Source organism: Pongo abelii, chromosome 1 (assembly GCF_028885655.2).
Source record: "Pongo abelii isolate AG06213 chromosome 1, NHGRI_mPonAbe1-v2.0_pri, whole genome shotgun sequence".
NCBI classification, from domain to species: Eukaryota; Metazoa; Chordata; class Mammalia; order Primates; family Hominidae; genus Pongo; species Pongo abelii.
Window position 1 is genome coordinate 163,875,837 of NC_071985.2, and position 20,949 is coordinate 163,896,785.

General features: G+C 38.4%; 1 protein-coding gene and 1 long non-coding RNA gene across 2 annotated transcripts in view; one reads left to right on the plus strand and one right to left on the minus strand.

Moving 5' to 3' along the window:
• Nucleotides 1-19,452, plus strand: part of LOC129050658 (uncharacterized) — a 39,751-nt gene extending 20,299 nt beyond the window's left edge. Inside the window, exon 4 of the long non-coding RNA XR_008514347.1 lies at nt 19,141-19,452. This is a non-coding gene — a long non-coding RNA (uncharacterized LOC129050658). The remainder of the gene's footprint in view (nt 1-19,140) is intronic.
• LRRC7 (leucine rich repeat containing 7) overlaps nt 1-20,949 on the minus strand; it is a 1,078,250-nt gene that overhangs the window by 888,924 nt on the left and 168,377 nt on the right. The window lies entirely within an intron of this gene.

The following is a 20,949-nucleotide window of genomic DNA, read 5'->3' on the forward strand; positions in this document are numbered from 1 at the left end:
CCTCCCGTAGCTCGGAGTAATTTGATCATCTGAAGCCTTCTTCTCTCAGCTCGTCAAAGTCATTCTCCGTCCAGCTTTGTTCCGTTGCTGGTGAGGAACTGCATTCCTTTGGAGGAGGAGAGGCACTCTGCTTTTTAGAGTTTCCAGTTTTTCTGCTCTGTTTTTTCTCCATCTTTGTGGTTTTATCTACTTTTGGTCTTGATGATGGTGATGTACAGATGGGTTTTGGTGTGGATGTCCTTTCTGTTTGTTAGTTTTCCTTCTAACAGACAGGACCCTCAGCTGCAGGTCTGTTGGAGTACCCGGCCGGCCATGTGAGGTGTCAGTCTGCCCCTGCTGGGGGGGTGCCTCCCAGTTAGGCTGCTCGGGGGTCAGGGGTCAGGGACCCACTTGAGGAGGCAGTCTGCCCGTTCTCAGATCTCCAGCTGCGTGCTGGGAGAACCACTGCTCTCTTCAAAGCTGTCAGACAGGGACATTTAAGTCTGCAGAGGTTACTGCTGTGTTTTTGTTTGTCTGTGCCCTGCCCCCAGAGGTGGAGCCTACAGAGGCAGGCAGGCCTCCTTGAGCTGTGGTGGGCTCCACCCAGTTCGAGCTTCCTGGCTGCTTTGTTTACCTAAGCGAGCCTGGGCAATGGCGGGCGCCCCTCCCCCAGCCTCGCTGCTGCCTTGCAGTTTGATCTCAGACTGCTGTGCTAGCAATCAGCGAGACTCCGTGGGTGTAGGACCCTCTGAGCCAGGTGCGGGATATTAATCTCCTGGTGCGCCGTTTTTTCAGCCCGTCGGAAAAGCGCAGTATTTGGGTAGGGGTGACCCGATTTTCCAGGTGCTGTCTGTCACCCCTTTCTTTGACTAGGAAAGGGAACTCCCTGACCCCTTGCGCTTCCCGAGTGAGGCAATGCCTCGCCCTTCTTCGGCTCACGCACGGTGCGCGCACCCACTGACCTGTGCCCACTGTCTGGCACTCCCTAGTGAGATGAACCCGGTACCTCAGATGGAAATGCAGAAATCACCCGTCTTCTGCGTTGCTCACACTGGGAGCTGTAGACCGGAGCTGTTCCTATTCGGCCATCTTGGCTCCTCCTGAAATTCTGCTCATAATTTAAAGTCCAAGTCAGATATCACCTCCCTGTGGGTACTTTTCTGATCAGCCAAAGCAGAATCCAGTGCATAACCAAAGCATTTTACATCACTCTTAGCTTAATATATTCAGTTTTGGAATACTTTAGTATTATACATATGGAGTCTCCCGATATATTGCAAGTTCCTTGAGGAAAACAACCTAAAACTTATTTTAGGTAACTTTAACTACAATAATCTTTCTTGTTGGGATTATAGTTTTCTAATGAGAATTTTATAGGGCCTATTGTAATATCTTTGAAGGTATGTATTAAGCTTAAATGAATGACATGATTAGGTGAGCTGAATAATACTTTCTTCCTTCATGAAATTATTTAGGATTTACTCTATACTTGGAATTGTGTCTTGCAGTAAAGATAATAGCATGAATATAATGCAAGTTCTGTCTCATAGACTGCTGAGGTAGATAGATGAGAAAACAAAAGAGAGGCCATGTGGTGTCATGGAAATGCCCATGCTTGAGTGCCAGCACAGCTGCTTGGTTACCAGCTTTGGCGTGTGCTACTGGTAGAGGCTTGGATATGCCTTCTAATCTAATGGTGCCTAAAAGTTTTCATTTGCAAAATGAAGGGAATAAATTTTCAGCTTTTGGAACGCTTTTAGGTATAGAGATAATGCACAATTATCGATAGATGAAAACCATTATTATTATTACTATTATTATTATAGCATAATATAAAATATTAGCTAATGTGAAAGCAGTCAAGATTGTTTTAAACCAATTCAGACTGGAGGATTAATTTAGATGACTAAGTTAATACAGTGGTATGTCCACCAAAACCAGACTTGTCCTTGGGACACTGTCTGCTTGTAGAAAGAACTACTGTCAAGAGCCCTTTAAATTTCATATGCAAGAGAATAGGGAAGTAGATAAAAGTTATTTAATGATTGCTATCTGTCACATTCTTATTAGTAGCCCTATAAAGGCCATTATAAGGTTTTAATATGTTCTCCACCGGCATAATAGCTATGTGAATAAATGGGCATTATAATCCCCCTATTACAGACGTAGAAACTGAGATTCAGAGAAGTTCAGTGTCTTACTTCCACACAACACCTCTGATATTGTAGTCTAAAAAGGCTAATTATATTTCAAGAAAAGCATGTGTGTGTTTGTGTTTAGCCGTTTTACCAGGGAGCATATTATTAAATAATGACTTTGAACATCTTCCCTTATTAACTCCATTTCAGGTATGTTTTGGGAACAGTGTCATCTTTTTGTTGCACCAAATGACACATAATGTACTATCCAGGATAACAACTGAAACCTAAAGTGTTCTTTAAAAAATTCCAATCTGATTTTTTAGAATGTAGTGGGCCTATGACTACTGGCAAATGGAGGTAATCTTTGCCCTTCTAGATAAGCAGGTAGCTGATGTGCCTCTTACATAGTGGAATAGAAGACTATTATTTCTAGATGAAATAGTCTGTCTGTTGGGAGCATCATTCTCATTATGTAATCTAGGCTGAGTTGATGCAAAGGGTATAATTAAGCATCGCTACAAATTTTGTCTGTGCCTCCTGTGGTAAAGCAAAGGCTAGTCCTATTGCTTTCTTTTCTTTGAATTACTGGAACATTTTTGGCTGTACTTTATATTTCATATATACTGTGATGAAGTCAGGCTTTCAATATTATAGTCTTTTAATTGAAGAAATAGCCAAAATTTTTATGAAATAATATTACTGTATATTTAACACTGAATTATGTTCTTCTCCTTTACTAAAAATTTGTGAAAATGAAGGTTCTTACCTGTATTAGTAACATTATAGTATAAATATATTATATTTATGTTATATATATTTGTGTACTATATGTCTTAAATATGTATAAGTACTTAATTACATATGTATAAATATATACATATGTAGCCTCTTAAAGTAGTCTTTTCAACAAAATAATCAACAAGATAATAAATAATGAGTAGAACTCAAAGTATTTTTGAACACAGTTATAAATATGTTCAAGTCTTCAAATTTGAGGAACACTCTGCTAGTATTTTTAATACTAAACATGAACATGACATATAAAAAGGAATATATTTGTCCATGGAAAATAATAGAAGACTATTCTGAGGTGATACCTATCATAACTGGAGTGACCTCACTATATGGCATACTTAAGCCTTGGCAACAAGGACAGTGAGTTGAGGAAAGAAATTAGAATTAAAGGAGACAGGGCCTGGCTCTGTGACACTGAGTCTAGTCAACATGCAAGCCCTGGCACGGTTTGGGCGGATGTCAGCACCTTTGCTTGGGGCACATGGAGACAAGAAGAATGTCAAATCTGGCCTGTGTGGCAGTGTGAAGGGCTGTTAACTGATATAATCTAGTTGTTGGTCTAAGGACAATGTCATGTATCTTACAGCCTTGGGTAGAAAATCAAGGAGACATCAAAGAGAGGAAAATAATCACCTGGTAAGAGCTGCACAGGTTTCACAACCGTGTTGGTTTCAGGAAAGATCATTGTCTCATCAGGCAAATGGAACAGGCCTGCCTTGTCCTCTGGAAGTAAGTGTCAACATGCTGTAGGAGTCAGGGAGCAGAGAAAACTGTGACTTGGAATCTACCTGATCTTAACCAAACGCATATCTATTGGCACACCAGACACTGGGCCTACTTATTACACAATCCAAAGCCCATCACATGATAAACATAGAGCTTCTTACATAGCCTCTGACTTTGCCATAATTGGCTCAGAGAAAGGGGCAGGTGAAGAGGGGTTCGGAAAGGCAGAGTCAGCTAGAAATTAAGTTCACCTAAAACTGCAGCCTGTTACTCTTCTACCAGATAATATCAGAGAATAGAAATGAGAAATGGGATAATGAATAGCCATTGCTCCACTTGCAGCTGATACAATAATTAGAGATTTCCCAAACTGAAAAACAAAATCTCCCTGCCTGAATGTCCAACTCAGGCTTCTTAGGGATCAATAAATACTTGAAAGAAAGATTACCAAATGAAGGTAGGAAACAAGCTACCTTAGACTAAAGAACAAAGACAAAAGCAATCTTCATTTTTGTAATTTTTTTCCCATAACTAAACATTCCCAAATGCTTTACAAAGCTTTTAACTGCATGCTAGCAGCAGAGGAAATGCTGGTACTGCTATGTGCCAGCTTTAGCCTACACAGCGCAGGGAACGTCAAATGAACTCACTAGCTATAAGGGATTTGCAGAAAGCTCACTCGATCTCTTCTCTTGGAAAGCACACCTTCTCATTTCCAAGCACCCACACATTTAATGGGGAATAAAGTGGCCTATCTACACTGCATCCATCAAGTAGTCATAAAGACAGGAGAGTAGTCAAGATGGGGTGATTAAAGTGGGTGACACTTGCAACCTAAGATTCCAGTTAGAACCTTGTGATGCAAATATAGGCAGGGCTAGAGAACAGCTAGAGTCATTTGCATCCACAGAAAAAGACCTGAGCACCAAGTAGGGTATGAGAGTAGAGGGCAGGGAAGCTTTAGAGAACTTCAGCTGGAAAGAGACAGAATTGGCAAGACCTAGGGTATATAAAATGGTCCAGAAACATTTTAGGTTTCTCTTTTTAAAGGTTGGCCTACATTTCAGCACACCCACTCTCTTTAGATCTGTAGGTAACAAAGAGCTCCCACAAGCCCTTTCTCATCTGGCCCTTAGTGCAGGGACAGCATGACTAACCAGACCCTGAAATAATTCAACTGTGAACTTAGATGAGTCAAGGCCTGGAAGCCTGAAACCCTAAGGCTCACTGGGAGAATTGCTTATATTTTAGTATAATAGGTTTTTGAATAACTGTGTGGACACAGCAAGAGATGAGACTCTATATTATGCAAGAACCTTGGGAGGAAGGGCCTGGTATCGCTTTGAAATGAGTTCAGACTTTATTTCATATAAAACGGACATCCACTGAAAGATTTTAGGCAGTAACAAGATAATTATTAATTCACTTCTTCAGTAAACATGGACTGAGTGTCTTCTTCTTGCCAAGCATTAGGGATGAATAACATACAGCGCTCTATCCCAAGGAGCGTACAGTTCGGAGGGTGAGCCTCTTGTGTAAATTAAAAACTGCAGCTAAGTATTTATTGGTAGTGCTATAGTAACATCATATTTTATACTTATTTAAGGATAATAAAGAAGGATGAGAGGTTGGTCAATTTAACCTAAGTGTTGGAGGTAAGGGATTTGGAGATAAAAGCTAAAAGCGGCTGATGAGATAACTTCTGAAAGATCAGTAAGAGCTCATTAGGTGAAGAACCAGAGAAAGGGCATTCTGAGTACAGGCAGACACATGATCAGGGCATGGAGATTTCAATCAATCTGACTTGTTTGGGAAAGTGTCTGAGTGTATCTGGAATGCAGGGGTGAGTGGGTGGGGTTTACAGCAGCTAGAGATACAAATCATCACCTTTGAGCCCACACTAAGGGCTCCTGACTCTGGCAGCAGTGTGGAAAACAGGTGAAGTTTGGGGTCAATAAACAAGTTAAGAGATCATTACAATTGCCCATTCAAAAAGATCATGACACAAAACAAAACAACAGCAATGGGGATGAGAGTAGTTGTCAGGTGTCAAGCAGTTAAGGCTGCAGACATGATGTGGAGATGAGGAAGGAGAAATTTTCCAAGTTGACACTGTGGCTTCTGGTCTGGGTCATTCTGGCTGAGGAAGGTGTCTATTCCTTTAATCTTTGCCTCCAGGTAATAGTATTTCTCCACTAATACTCCAGTAATAGTATTTCTGCACTCAACCACAGACTATTCCATCATTACTAGTGAAAAATAGGAATAAACACTTTGAAGTATTTGTTGTTTTATAAAGTACTTTTCCAGATGCATCTCATTTATCTTCATCACATCCAATAATTTAACATAGGTTTTGGCAATCAGCAACCACTTGTTGAATGAATGAATAAATGAATGAATGAAAAAAGTGTACAACGATGTTGGATAGAGATTGAATATTGTGCCTGAATCTAAATCTTAAGCATTCTGAATCTTTCTGAATCTTGAGTGTTGATAATCCTAAGTATAGTGCCTGTATTTTGGATTGAATTCTGATTCAAAGCCTAGTATTTATTGCAATGAACCATAATGGTAGCTTTCTAGACAGAAGGAAAAATAAAGATATCAAACCATAGCAATAGGTGTAAGACTGAACCCCTTACTACTTTCCACTCTTGGCCTCTAGTTATAAAATGGTAATAATATCTCTCTTAAGAGACTATTTTATGTTTAAATTAAATGAGATGATGAAATCTCCCAACACATGGGAGGTCTTGGACACAAGTTAAAGGAATCTGCTTTGATCATATGTTGCCCTACTTTATAGCAATTCTTTTCCTTTTTCATTCTTGCGAGTTTGTGAGATGCTGGCTACAGAATGTGGTCTTCAAATTATGTCTAAAGATGATACAGAAAGGCTCTCAAGAAGACTCTACATCTTGTACTTCCCTTAGCAATTTCCACACATTAACAAGTCACATAAACAAGTTTCAGACTCAATTTTGTAACACAGACAATCATTCACTAGCAGGCAGCTACACTTATGGCCACGTAGGATGAATGGATGGCCATGTAAGCTGGAGGAAATTCCTGGTCTCAGTTATTTAGGTGCTCTGACAGCACTTGAATGAAAGATTCACTCCAGAGAGTTATGAAAGATTCACTCCAGAGGGTTATGAAAAATTTTAGTGCTAGGATTTGAACTTTGTTGCTGTTGATTTGTGGGAAAAAGGAAGTCATTCCAAATATGATCCAACAATGGGCTAGCTATCAATTCTAACCATTGGTCACTATATGGCATGGTACAACGATTGATCTCAATAGATGTTTTACAAGTGTATGTAATTAAGCTTAACACACTATTATAATCAACATGGCATATCTTCGATGAGATCACAGACAATACAAAAGTGAAAGACTAGTGAGATGGGTAGAAAAGGCCCTTTAGGACCAGGACATGTGGGTTCCAATAAAAGCCCTGCCCAAAATGAGCACAATAACAGGATAAATCTCTTGACTCTTCTGAGCTTCAATAAATTTTATAGTACATCACAGGGAATTGTAAGGTTTAATATAATGATCTAGGTAAGATTGCTTTGTAAACTCTAGAATGCCATGTAAGTAATAAATTCAAGGTACTATCTTTGTTGTTACAGTGATCTTCATCATCATCATTGTCCTTACTTCAAATAGTCTCAAATTGAGTTTCAAGTTCAGGGTATTGATTGAAAGAAGAGCACAAGGTAGCCATCAGTGGAGAGTCTCTTAAGAAGCAAAGTTCAATAAAAATATAAGAAACATATGCAATTTTTAGTTTTCTAGCAGCCACATTTAGAAATGTAAACAAAATGCAAAAAAGAGTTGATGAAATTAATTTTAATAATATATTTTTAACCTAATATATTCAAACTAATATCATTTTAACATGCAAAAAAGAGTTGATGAAATTAATTTTAATAATATATTTTTAACCTAATATATTCAAACTAATATTTTAATATGTAATCATTATAAAATTGATTTTACATTATAAAATGCTTAATTACTGTAATTTTTACATGCTTTTTTCATGTTTTCTTTAGAACTATAGCGTAACTAGGATGCTAAATTTTCATCAGAAATAATTGATCTGCATTTAGTTTTTATAATATGTAGAGAAAAATTTGATGCATGTATCTATGATGTTTCAAATACACTTAAAAGTTCTCCATAACTGAATGTAAGGCCAGTTTTTAAATTTAAATTAATTAAAGTTAAAAATTTGGTTTCTCAGTTGCACTAGCAGCATTTCAAGGGCTTTGTAGGTACATGTGGTAGTGGCTAACAGATTGGGTAGCACAAGCTCTTGAGTACAATGTTTGCCGGGATTAGGGGTGGTAGAGATAGACTAGTTCAGCAGGTACTAGGAACCAGCAGGGACATGAGGATATAGGAGCACAAAAAAAAAATGTGTAAGAAGAAGAGTAATCATACTAATTATTTTTCACATTTCACTTTAAGAAGTATTTATTTGATATTTAAAATATTCCAGGTACTGGGGATTCAGTGATAATTATCCTTACCCTTGAGCAACTTAGTGGTCAACAGTGGAGTTAGATTAATAAAAGCTTATAGCAAGTTACAGTTTAACTATAGTTATGTGGGTGCTATTTCATCTTTTCACCACACTGTAAACTCTGTAGGAATTATCAGAGTGTTTTAGATGAGGGTAACTGAGCTCAGAAATGCTATTTTACAATGTTGAGATGAAACGTTGGGTTCAAGGATACCACTCTGCAGTCAATAGGATCATGCCAGAGAGGGGAGAATGTTTCCAGACTGTGCACTTGGTAGGTGGTCATGTCTTTTTCAAAGTGATTGACATTCCTGTCCTTTGGTATATATGTCCACATTGTTGGATTCTGGCCACAGGGAAGAGTGAAAACACTCTAGAGTTTAGGCCATCTTACCCTTCAGTTATTAGTCTTGAGATCCATCAGTAAAACATAGCTACTCCTTTTTAATTCAGAAACAGGCCCTGGGGTTGAAGATATTTGTCTTTTTCTCTTTCTCTCAGCCATAACTACTAGAAACATCTTTTTTCAAGGAAAGAGGGAAAGCCTAACCTATTTTAGAAGAGAAATCAATTTCAAGACTTAGAATCCTCTTGGGCAAGGTAAAAATCCTTAAGGCTCTGGCAGAGAATTCTCTCACGAAGATCCACATCCTCTAAGAAGTGTCCCACATAATGAGCCTTCTCAATTCCATTAATTGCAGCAACTTATTTTCCTCAAAAACTTGAAGCCAACCTGCTCTATGCTCCCCCTATCAAGTACATCTATCTGATATCTCTAGGCACATCTGTTCCACTGCTCCAATTGTCTTAAGTGTCTGATAGAGAGGCAGGTGTGAGTGTCAGGATCCTCTTTCTTTGGCAGGGAAAGTTTCTTCCTGTAGGAGCCACAAGCATTTCCTTCTGATCACCTGGCTTCATTCTGCTTCACTGGCTTTGATTCTGAACCCCTACACATAAAGCCAAATTATTATTTCTCTTGACCTGCTGAAGTACCAAAGAGTAAAAAAATTGCAGACCATTTTTCTAGTTTGCTATCTTTCTTGGATTGATTGTGCTCATCCATGTTGCTGTGCTGAAAGTTGCACTTAAAATATCATATAATGCAATGTTTTCTACCCATTGAGAAAGTATCAAGACTGTCACTTCTGGAAAATAACTGTCTTTGAGAAAAAAAATTAGATATATAACTTAAAAATGAAGTTAAATGAAAAGGGGTGGTTTAATTTAGATTAAACTCAATAATGTGCTTTAAAAAAGAAATGTGTTTTTTATTCTGAATTTCATCACCATGGATTGTATCACATTTTTTTTTTGTGTGCTGTGTGAGAAAAAAGAATAGACTCAGCAAGGGAAGGAGAATAGAAAAAGAAGGAATAAAGGGAAAGGAAATGCCAGATGCAGTGGCTCATGCCTGTAATCCCAGCACTTTGGGAGGCCGAGGCAGGCAGATCACTTGAGCTCAGGAGTTTGAGACCAGCCTGGCCAACATGGCAAAATCCTGTCTCTATTAAAAATACAAAATCTCGCCGGGCATGGTGGCATGTGCCTATAATCACAGCTACTCAGGAGGCTGAGACAGTAGAATTGCTTGAACCAGGGGGATGGAGGTTGCAGTGAGCCAAGATCATGCCACTGCACAGAGCCAGACTCTGTCTCAAAAAAAAAAAAGGAAAAGGAAAGACAGCATTTGTTCCTCTATGTCTTAATCATATCTTTATTATAGAAAGGTCTTCATTACTTAGTCATGTTTTATTCTGGTACTGCATACTACCTTTTGCTATCAGTCTTGCATCTTTTTCTTAAACTTTCATAACATAAAAGTGGGCTGTTAACAGTCCCCACATAAAGACTTCACCCTAAATTCTTTTGCTGAGTCAGGCTGGATGGACAGTACGCCTAAGTTTCTCCAAAGCCTCTTTTTGAATCTGATGCCTAGCACAATGTTTATGGTTTCAAACTAAGGTTCACTCTGGGTTTATGACTAAAATAGTCTTCTGACTACAATGCCTCAGATTTTCTTCATATATTCTCTTCTTTGAATAGCTCTGCACCTGCTTACCTCCAGGGCCTGTTCTGTGCAACCTGCTTTGGGAGACTTCTATGAGTCAGGAGAGACTCCCTATCTATGTCTCCAACAAAAGGACAGAGAATGCTCTGAGATATTAGTATTTCCAATGCTTGATGAATAAGTGAAGGATAGATGGGTGGATGAATGGGTGGATATATGGATGAATGGATGGATGCATGGAAAAATAGATGGATGAGTCAATGATAGGATCCACGTGACACAGGAAAGGATGAAGCAAAAGACAAGGTGAGACTATATATACAATAAGCTGTTACCCAGAATTCTATTAACTGACACTTAACCAGCTCTGCAGCACAATGATAACTGATAAGACTAAAAGTGTCCCTGAGCCTCCAAAAAAGTTAAAGTGCCTTCTGAATTCTCAAAGGAAAAATAAAGTGCGTTCCTTGTAATTCAGTCCTCAGAATATTAGGTTGAACTCAAATGCTCTGAACTGGCAACACATGCAAATATTGGCATATGTAACATCAATGTAATTTTTTAAATAATAAAAATTAAAAATGAAAGGAAATTCAAAAATTAATTAGCCCAACAGCCTTATTATATGAATTGGCTATATTCCTTTGTCTATTTACTCTCTAGTCACTCACAAACCTGCTTCTAGCAGGTGTGTTCCCACTACTCCCTCAAGCTGCACTTGTCAGGGTCATCAATAAGCTGCACATTACCAGATTCTGGGGTAATCACAGTCCTCATCTTATTCAGCCTACTAGCAGCATTTGAAACAACTGATAATGTTTTCTTTGAACCTACTTTTTCACTTGGTTTCTAAGACAATATTTTCTCTTGGTTTTGCTCGTAATTGATGTTTCTCTTTCTCAGTGTCTTCTGACAGCTTCTCCTGGCCTCTAAACCTGTGCTCCTGCCCTGCATCTTGTGTGCCTCTACTCATTCCCTTGGTGATGCCTTCCACTCCTATGGTTGCAAATCCACTCATATTTAGATGATTCCTGGATTTTAATCTCAAACTTATTTATCTTACTACTGACTCAAGATCTCCACTTATAGATACAGACGTAGCATCTCTATCTATAATATATGTGTAACTGTATCTGTATCAATATCTATATTTTATCTATACATTTTAACATCTAACTCTGATCCTTTGCTTCTTGTCTACCCATGCTAAGTCCACTGTTCTTACAGTTTTCCTCCCCTCAGTAAATGAAGTTTTTGAGTCATCCCTGATTGTTGTATTTCTCACACATTCTCAAATTCAATTCTTAAGCAAAAATTTCATGCTATGAAATAGACCTTCAAAATAAATCTAGAACTATTTTTCCCTGCTTTCCCTGCTACCACCCTAGTCCATATCACTAGCAGTGCCTAACTGGCCTATTTGCATTTACAGTTGCCCACCACCCCCTACAAGAGTATCCACTCCATAGAAGAGTCAGAGTTTTAAAAAGTGGTCAGATCATGCCACACATCTACTCAAAATTACCCAATTAGATTCCCCTCCCAGTAAAAAGCAAATACCTCACCATGAGCTTCGTGCCTTGCATGACGTGGTCTCTGCTAACTCTCTGACCTTGTCTTTTACCATCTGACCCTTGTTGACTATGCTACAATCCCAGGCAGCCTTGCTGTTTTGGTGGCTATATTAAGCATGGGTTTGCCTCAGGCTCTTTGACCTCACTGTTCCCTCTGCCTGGAATGCTCTATCCCTAAAAAAGTGCATATGCTCATTCCTTTATTTCCTTTAGGTCTCTGCTTAAATATCACCTTAGCAGAAATGCCTCTACTGACCATCTTTTTAAAAATTTTACCCCCATGCTTCTTTAACCTCTTTATCCTGTTTCATTTTTTGTAACTCTTAGAACTTGGGCATATTTATTTACATGTATCTATTGATTTGCATGTCTGTCTTTTGTCTCTCCAAATACGATTTGAATTCCAGGAGAAAGAGACTCTACCTGTTTTGTTCATCACTGCCCTTAGCACCTAGAACAGTACCAGCACCTAGTAGGAACTCAATAAATAAATAGTTTAAAATATGTGAATAAAATGGAGACTCAGACAAGTGGCCTGGAGTAGCCTGAAGAGTCAGTCAAAGAGATGGAATTCTGCCTCTCGCTTTGGTGGTATCCTGCTTGACCGCTAATAGACCGATTTCTAAGCAGGTGGGGTTATAGAAGGAGTATTGTGCATGTTCATATACAGAGCATAGAATATCAGCAGTTCATTCAATTATTATTTGCTGATTATTCACTTTGTGTGAGGCACTGAGGCACAGAATGAATAATGCGAACACTTGTTCTCAGACTATAAAAAATTATCAGGAAATTGTGCTGTTGGAGCCTAGGCAAAGAATTCTTTTCCTAGGTCCACGGTGTTTGTGTAATTAAAGATGATAATGCTTGAGTAAGTCCTGCAGAATTGAGTGGCCAGGCAGAAGTCAGGGCATCCTAAACAGTAAGACAACATGTGCCAAACTCTAGAGTCACAAGAGAGGCCAGCATGTTTAGGAAATTGCAAGAAATACGGATGACAAAAAAGAATGAAAGGAGAGGAGGGAGGCCGAAGAGATAACCAGGGGCCATAGGATGGAAGGCTTGAGAGCTGATTCTACAGCATGTGGATTCTAGTCCTGAAGACTGTTAGGAGACTCTGAGTAAGAGGTTTTAAACAAGAGAAAGAGGATTTCCATTTGAGAAAGATAATTCTATTTGCCATTACTGAGACATGCTGCTTGGAAAGACACAAGGAAGCCAGTTAAGAGGCAATTGTCATAATACAGGCAACAAGGTAATGGGGGTCTGATATAAGGTGATGATAGTGAAATGTATTCTGTTATGCAAATCCTGTTGGAATTATAGCATCATAGTAAACATAAACATGTTGCCTCTGTGTCCCTTGGAGGAAACAAGACGAGCAAATATGTACCGTCCTTCAAAATCAGCATCCAGGCTTTCTCTCATTCAGAAAACAGAGGCATATATATATGAAAAAAGATTAAAATCTCAATAATCAGCCCTGACAACAGGGGTTGGTATCAGTGACAAAAGTTAGAAAAGATAAGAAGAGGAGCTTGTAATGGTATAGCTAAGATAAGCGTCTAGGTTTTTTGAAAAGGCAGAGATGAACAGAGACAATTCAGACACAAGCTGGCAAGATTAGGGAGGGCTGGGTTGTGGGAAAAGAGGTGAGACCTTTCCAGGGAAACTGGAAGCATGACACTGAAAATGATACCCTTCTTGGGGCTGGAAGCAGGCCAAGACCCAGTGAGAATGTTTTCACTCTTTACTCCCCCTGGCTTCTGAAGCCTGCTATCCTTTTATAAATAAGGATGATTGTTAACAAAGACTTATAAGGGAGAGGGAGAGAGAAGAATAGGCAAAATAATTTTCTGACTACAGAGGCTGAGTTTCCACAACATAAGACCCATTGGCAAGTGGCTATTTTTTTCATAATAAAGACCAGATTTTTGAGGCGTTAGTTCTAAAGCCTAATGATACATGGGAGAGCACAGAGAGAAATTTGGAGAATGTCATTGAAATTAGAAGATAAAGAATTTGACAGTTCAATGTTCTGAATCACTCGTCCTCCCTATTTCTTTTTTCCCATTTGTAAAGTACAAAAGGTGGTGGTGAGAAGCCCTGTCTTGTCAGTCATCAGTGTGGGAAAATTGAAAAAGAGGTCAGCCCCTCATGTTGGGTCACAACTGAAATCGCAGTGCTTTGGGAAGCCAAGGCTGGAGGATAGCTTGAGGCCAGAAGTTTGAGACCAGCCTGGGCAACATAGATACTATATCTCTACAACATTTTTGTTTTTTAATTAGCCAGGTGTGGTGGCCTGCACTTGTAGTCCCAGCTTTTTGGGAGGCTGAGTTGGGAGGATCTCTTGAGCCTAGGAGATTGAAATTATAGTGAGCTATGATCATGCCACTGTCCTCCAGCCTGAGTGACAGAGGTAGACCCTACCTCAAAAAAAAAAAAAAACCAGAGAGAGAGAGAGAGAAGTTAAAAGCATATATTGTTAAATAATATTATTAAATTATATTATTAAATATTATTTAATATTGAAATAAATTTATTTATAATTTATTTAAATAAATATTATTAAACGTTATTAAATCACTAAATAATCTCTTCTTGAGATTTTCCTAAATGATAAAGTATTCAGTGTGTTGAAATGTAAAGGCTAACCTTAAAAGATATGTTTGCATTTTTCTTTTGTTGCTCATTTTCCCCCATGAAATGCTAAAGCCATTCTTAATTGTAAATGTTTAAACCTATATACAGGCAATGAGGATCTGGCTTCCAGGATACATTATTGTTCTATCTTTTCTTGTCTTTCTTTTCTCAGCTACTTTTAGGCCATTTGTTCAAAGTGTTATTGCTCGGTAGGTGCCATCTACATGGTATTTTGTAGCTTCCATGATGACAGACACACAAGATAAACAATGAATAATTGTAAAGAAAATGTGCATGAGCCTTAAATGTTATCATTCCCACAGTCTCCAACTATAGGATCTTCAATATCGACTGTGACAAAAGCATACCAGTGATTGTTTAGCCAGGACACAGATGCTCAAAAACAGACTGATGTCACACCCCAGTGTCTAGGAGCCTGACAACTAGTTTAGTGCTTTTAACTTCAAGAGTTTTTCTACCTTTGCATGCACCAAACACTTTCTGCTCCTGCTTCCTTGACAAATGTGCTATTTCAAAAAGATATAAAATCCTGGGAAATGTAATTGGCTGGATGTGGGCCCCTAATGTCAGGGGCAAACACCAAAGCTAGGTATCAGAGAGAATCACTCATCCTCTAGTCAGGCCATTGGCTTTCCAGGTCCAGCTTACACTAGCCAGAACACTGGAATACTGATAAGAGAAAAGGAGAAGACTGTATTCTGGCCAGTGGGAAGGACAGTGCAGAGTCTTGACAGGAGTAAAAGTAGGCTTGTTCAGCCGGGCACAGTGGCTCACACCTGTAATCCCAGCACTTTGGGAGGCCGAGGCGGGCAGATCACAAGGTCAGGAGATCGAGACCATCCTGGCTAACATGGTGAAACCCTGTCTCTACTAAAAATACAAAAAATTAGCCAGTTGTGGTGGCAGGTGCCTGTAGTCCCATCTACTTGGGAGGCTGAGGCAGGAGATGGCGTGAACCTGGGAGACGGAGCTTGCAGTGAGCCGAGATCGTGCCACTGCACTCCAGCCTGGGTGACAGAGTGAGACTCTGTCTCCAAAAAAAAAAAAAAAAAAAAAAAGTAGGCTTGTTCTGGGAAACTAAATTAAAGTAATGTAATATGTTTGGAGCTTAGACTTGGAGAAAAGGCATGAGGAGCTAGTGGAGAGAGATGGGACAAAAATGTAAAATAGGCGTGCGACTGTGAAAAGCTTCCAGTCAATTTTAAAGGTAGTAGAGGATTGTCTTAATTATTCGTTGAGGGTGAGCAATGCTTTGACCTTAATGCATAGAGCGGCTTTGGCCTTACAACACATTTGTTCAGGTCTTAAACAGCAACTTTCTCTAGGATTTGTTGTTGGTGTTCTCCTATAACTTAATGGTTAGGGACACTTGCAAAAAAAGAAGCACTGTAGATTAAAGGTTAACAATCTACTTTCTGGAGTCATATTGCCTGAATCCATATGTCTGTTAGATGTGCAACTGTGACCAGATATTTAATTTCTTAAGACTCAGCGTCTTCATCTGTAAAACTGAAGAAAGTAATAGTGCTTATTTTGTATAGTCATTGTGGGGATTAAAAGAGTGTTTAGCCCAGGGCCTGGAATGTATCTGGAAAAGCAAACACATTTCCTTTTATCATTATGGTTGTTATATTTATAAGGAACTTTCATAGTTTCTCCTGTACGTAATGCAAACTTATTAAACATCTACAATGGGCAAGCACTACAAAAAGAAGAGAGTTCCCAGCTATAGAGATTGAAGAACATCTATGCAGTTCAAGTCTTTGGTTTGGCCAGAGCTCAGTGCCCTATGGACACAGCACTCCATCCACAGATCTCAGCAGGCATCTGAAATTCTCATTTTCCTTCCACAATCAGTTGACAGGACCTGCCTGAGAAGAAAAATTAAGCTGTGGTTCATGGTGACATGACAGTCTAAGGTGGAGGCTGTGTTTAAGTGGGGTCAGATGGTCTTTAGCTCAGTTCCGATCGAGATCATCTTTAGATTATGGCACTGTGCTTCTCCTACACAGTGATCTGAGATTAATCACAAACCTTCATTGTGCCTGTTGAAAGTGTGTGTTCATGGTCAAAAATTTTCCCGGTAGCCAAAATGTTAATAATTTTTTGATGGACCCAAATATGCCATGTAGCAATATTTTTTAAAATCAGGTTTAACATATCAGAGGCACATTTGAGAGATTTTCTATTTTTCTACTTAGCTGTCAAGTTGATATAGTTAACATTTACTTTATGCCAGCTTCTATATTAAATGCTTTCCATGCATTACCTCATTTTATCTTCACAGCAACTTTTTTGTTCTTCCCATTTTATTGATGTTACAACTGAGGTTTCATGGCCTGTAAGAGGTAGACTTTAGATTACAACAAAGGTCTGGTCTACACAAAACTTAAAATTAGTAACTGCTGAGCTAGAATACTTACTGTGAAAATAATGAATTGTTTCCTTTTAGGATTATAATTTAGATTCTTAAGATCCCCTTTGGCATTCCTCTCTTTGGGATCAAACACATGTGAAAAATATATTATACTTTATATGCACATATAAATCTGCATTTGCTGTCTTTTATGAATGGAAACAGCACTACTGAAGACAATCCAGAATACAGGTAGGGTTTTTAAGACCCATATGTGATAAGCAATCTGTGCACATAGAATTGCTCATTTATACTAATTACTAGTAGTGTCTAGTGTTTATAGGTAACCAACGCACATACCCATTCATTCCATGTGCTCCTTAAAAACCTTATTCACTTTATGGGTCTCAATGATTTCTTACAAATTCACATATAGTTCTTAGGATGTACAATAATATTGACAACAGCAACAATAATAATAGAGTACTACTAACATTGCCACTAATACCATTTATTGAAGTAAGATATGCTCAGGCAGTACCTAAGCACTTCATATGTGTTGTAATGTAGTAAAAATTACCCCCATTTTACAGGTAAGAAAACTAAGATTCAAAGAGGTTAAGCAATATATACTAGGCCATATAGAGTAAAAGAAGAAGTCAGATTTCAAATACAAAGAAAACTCAATCCAAAACCTCTGCATATTATTTGTACTATACTCAATCAGAAATTTTTGTTGCTGTTGTTCAATACCACTTCTCATTGCTACTTAATCATATCTACTTCACTTTTCAACATTCTGGAAATAATTGGAAGTATTACTCTCTCCAGCCTCCCCTCCTCTGTTAGCCTCCCCTCCTCTACTAGAGGGTTGGCATTGCCTAGGGGGTTTTTGTGGCTAGAGATACAGAAGACTTTGGGTGAGGGGTATAAATGGGGGTATGCTTTCTGAAATCACGTTGTAAACCACAGCACGTCCCAAATTGAACACCAGCGTTCATTAACCAAACAGCCAGGCTCAAAATGTGGTGAGTGTTAAAAAAGCTGAGAGGGCCAGAAAAAGGTTTGATAACTATTATATTGTATATATGTATTGTATATAGCTCTGTTATTTAATTTATGAACTTGCAGACAATATGGATGTGTGTGTGTGTTTCAATTCATAATCTAGGAGTAGTTGTTAACTTAGGAATTCATAGGTGTCTTCAGAGGCAGTTATGAGTCAGCCATATTTATCATCAATTAATACAAAAGGCTTCGCTAATTAACTTAAATATTAAAATAGGTTCCCAATGGTGATGAATTAGTAGTATTCAAGATCCATGCATTGCTCAAGATATTTGAAGGCATCCCTCTCCCTAGCATGAAGAAAATGTCCAGTGAGGTATCTGCCCATCACTCCCCAGGATGGTACTGAGGGCTGGATTCTGAAATGGATCTGCATCCAGCTATGACATCTGAGTATTCTCTTTGCCTAATGATGCCTGTAAGCCTAGCTGTATCCTGTTTCTATATTGTTGCATGTTCTGTAGTAAACCTCTTTGGTATGTTATGTTCATAGCACCTAAAGGACAGAGAATTGGTACATCTCTGAATGTATGAAATAGGCTACTGAGCTGCTGTTGTGGAACTGCATTTAAAATAAATATCATTTCTTTTTTTCTCTCGAGTTTTTTTAATACTTTAAGTTCTGGAATACATGTGCAGAACATGCGTGTTTGTTACATAGGTATACATGTGCCATGGTGGTTTGCTGCACCCATCAACCTGTCATCTACATTAGGTATTTCTCCTAATGCTATCCCTCCCCTACCCAACCTCCCAACAGGCCCCAGTGTGTGATGTTCCCCTCTCTGTGTCCATGTGTTCTCATTGTTCAACTCCAAGGATCTAGAACCAGAAATATCATTTGACCCAGCAATCCCATTACTAGGTATATACCCAAAGGATTATAAATCATTCCACTATAAAGACACATGCACACATATGTTTGTTGCAGCACTATTCACAATAGCAAAGACTTGGAACCAACCCAAATGCCCATCAATGATAAACTGGATAAAGAAAATGTGGCACATATACACCATGGAATACTATGCAGCCACAAAAAAGGATGAGTTCATGTCCTTGCAGGGACATGGATAAAGTTGGAAACCATCACTGTCAGCAAACTAACACAGGAAGAGAAAACCAAATACCACATGTTCTCACTCATACATATGTATGTAGAAATACATATCATTTCTAAGAAATATCTCTAAGTATGGCTGAATTTGCTGACACTTGCTTTTATGATAATCTGATATCCAAGTACTGATTTTGAAAGAAAGTAGCTAACTCTCATTTCCATCTAATTTTAGGTGCTACCAAAATCTACTACAAATAACCTAGTAATTATACACAGACATCTTGACATAGGCCAGTTCTCAACAACAGTAAAATTTTGAGCCTGGAGTATGAGAGCTGTGGAAAGGAAAGCAGAAAAGAAGCATTGAAAATAAATAAAAACTGGTCAGGGGAAATTTGACAGAACAGGTATTGAAGTCTGTTTCTTGCATTTATAAATTGAGTTCACTTTGGCATAAGATACCAGCAGACATCTAAGATGCAAGAGCTGGAGTGGAAGTTGACACCTTCCTTATACCCAAGATCTCTTTATTAATGATTTTGTCTTCCCAAAATAATTATAAGAAAAATGAACAATCAGGGGCCATTCCACCTATTGTAAGCCAACTACTTGGATATGTCAAAGAATCCAACTGTTTATCTCCATCTTGTCCTACTGTGCGAGTGACCAATACTTTGCTTTACTATCTCCCCGGCTCAGCCTCACTTTATCTCAATAAGTAAGTATTGAGTGCCTAGTTGTGTTACATATGTAACAGGTTTTCCTGATGAAAGTCCTTAATAAAATTGATATGACTGTACAAATTGTTCAGGCCAAATGATCATCTAAAACAAGTTCCACGTGGAAGTTGGTGCTATATTCAATCTTCCTGTTGCTTTTCCAGTTTCCTAAATAATAGGCAACGTTTTGGGTTCACGCATCTATTTCTTTTTCCATTATTGCCACCAAAGTTTACAAAATTTCTAGGGAAAATCAAAGTGTATGTGTCAACTCTCACTAATTAATGTAGGGTAATACATGATCGCAGCTTTCTTAAAGAGTGACATAAATGCATCATCGCAGAGCAGCATAGTCTATCTTTTTCAGGATTTTTTCTTTTTCTTTCATAAAGCAAAACTAAAGCTAGTGAACAACCAAACAGAAAACAAAAATGAACACACACACACAAACACACACAGCAAACCAAAGAATCTCCTTCTTAATGGACTCTCTAGGATGCTAGAGTCTTTTTATCAGTTGAGAGAGAGTCAGAAACTGGTCAGCTTCCCAGCCCTTTAATTCACTCTTCAGTAGGCATGAGTCAGACTGAATAAAATACTCCTCTTCTCCAGTATGTCTAGAAAATAAGAAGTAGAGCACATAAAAGCATTGACATGTTCTAAAGAGAGGTGGCTTTTGGCTATGATTCTACCCTGTTTGGAACTACGCTTACCTTGCATTCAGCCCAGAAAGGTCAATATTTGGAAGAGAACAAGATTATTTATGAAACTGCAGGAACACACATTTCATTTGGATGTGCTAACTGTGCCTTCTGCACTTTTTTTGCAGTATCTCCATAGGAAGCCAATATAAATGCTACTTATTATTTTTGTGAATTGAGCTCTTAATTTGCATCTGTTTTCTATTGGGTAACTCCAGGAAATTGAGATCACAAAGTTTAAAAAGGAGAATACCTGTTTAATGTTCCATGGCAGTCAGATTTTGTGCTTGATGCTTGCTCACAGCAAAAGCCTCCCAGGCCAAGAGGCAGAATGAACAATTTAACCAATCATTGACTGCTTGAGTCCATTGTGGGAATGGAAAATAAGGCCATTGCATTAATAGGGGGAAATAAAGTCTCATCTTGAGCACTGCATTGTTAAAAGAGAGACTTATTTTAATGTCTGTCATATAAAATGGATATTTTAAAGCAATACATAAAAATTCAGAAAAAAAGTCTCTTTCAAAGTTATAAACATACAGAAATCCAGCATTAAGGGCTCTAAAATAGCATATCCATATTTTTCTTTGTTGGGTCTAATAAAGACTAATCACAAATTTT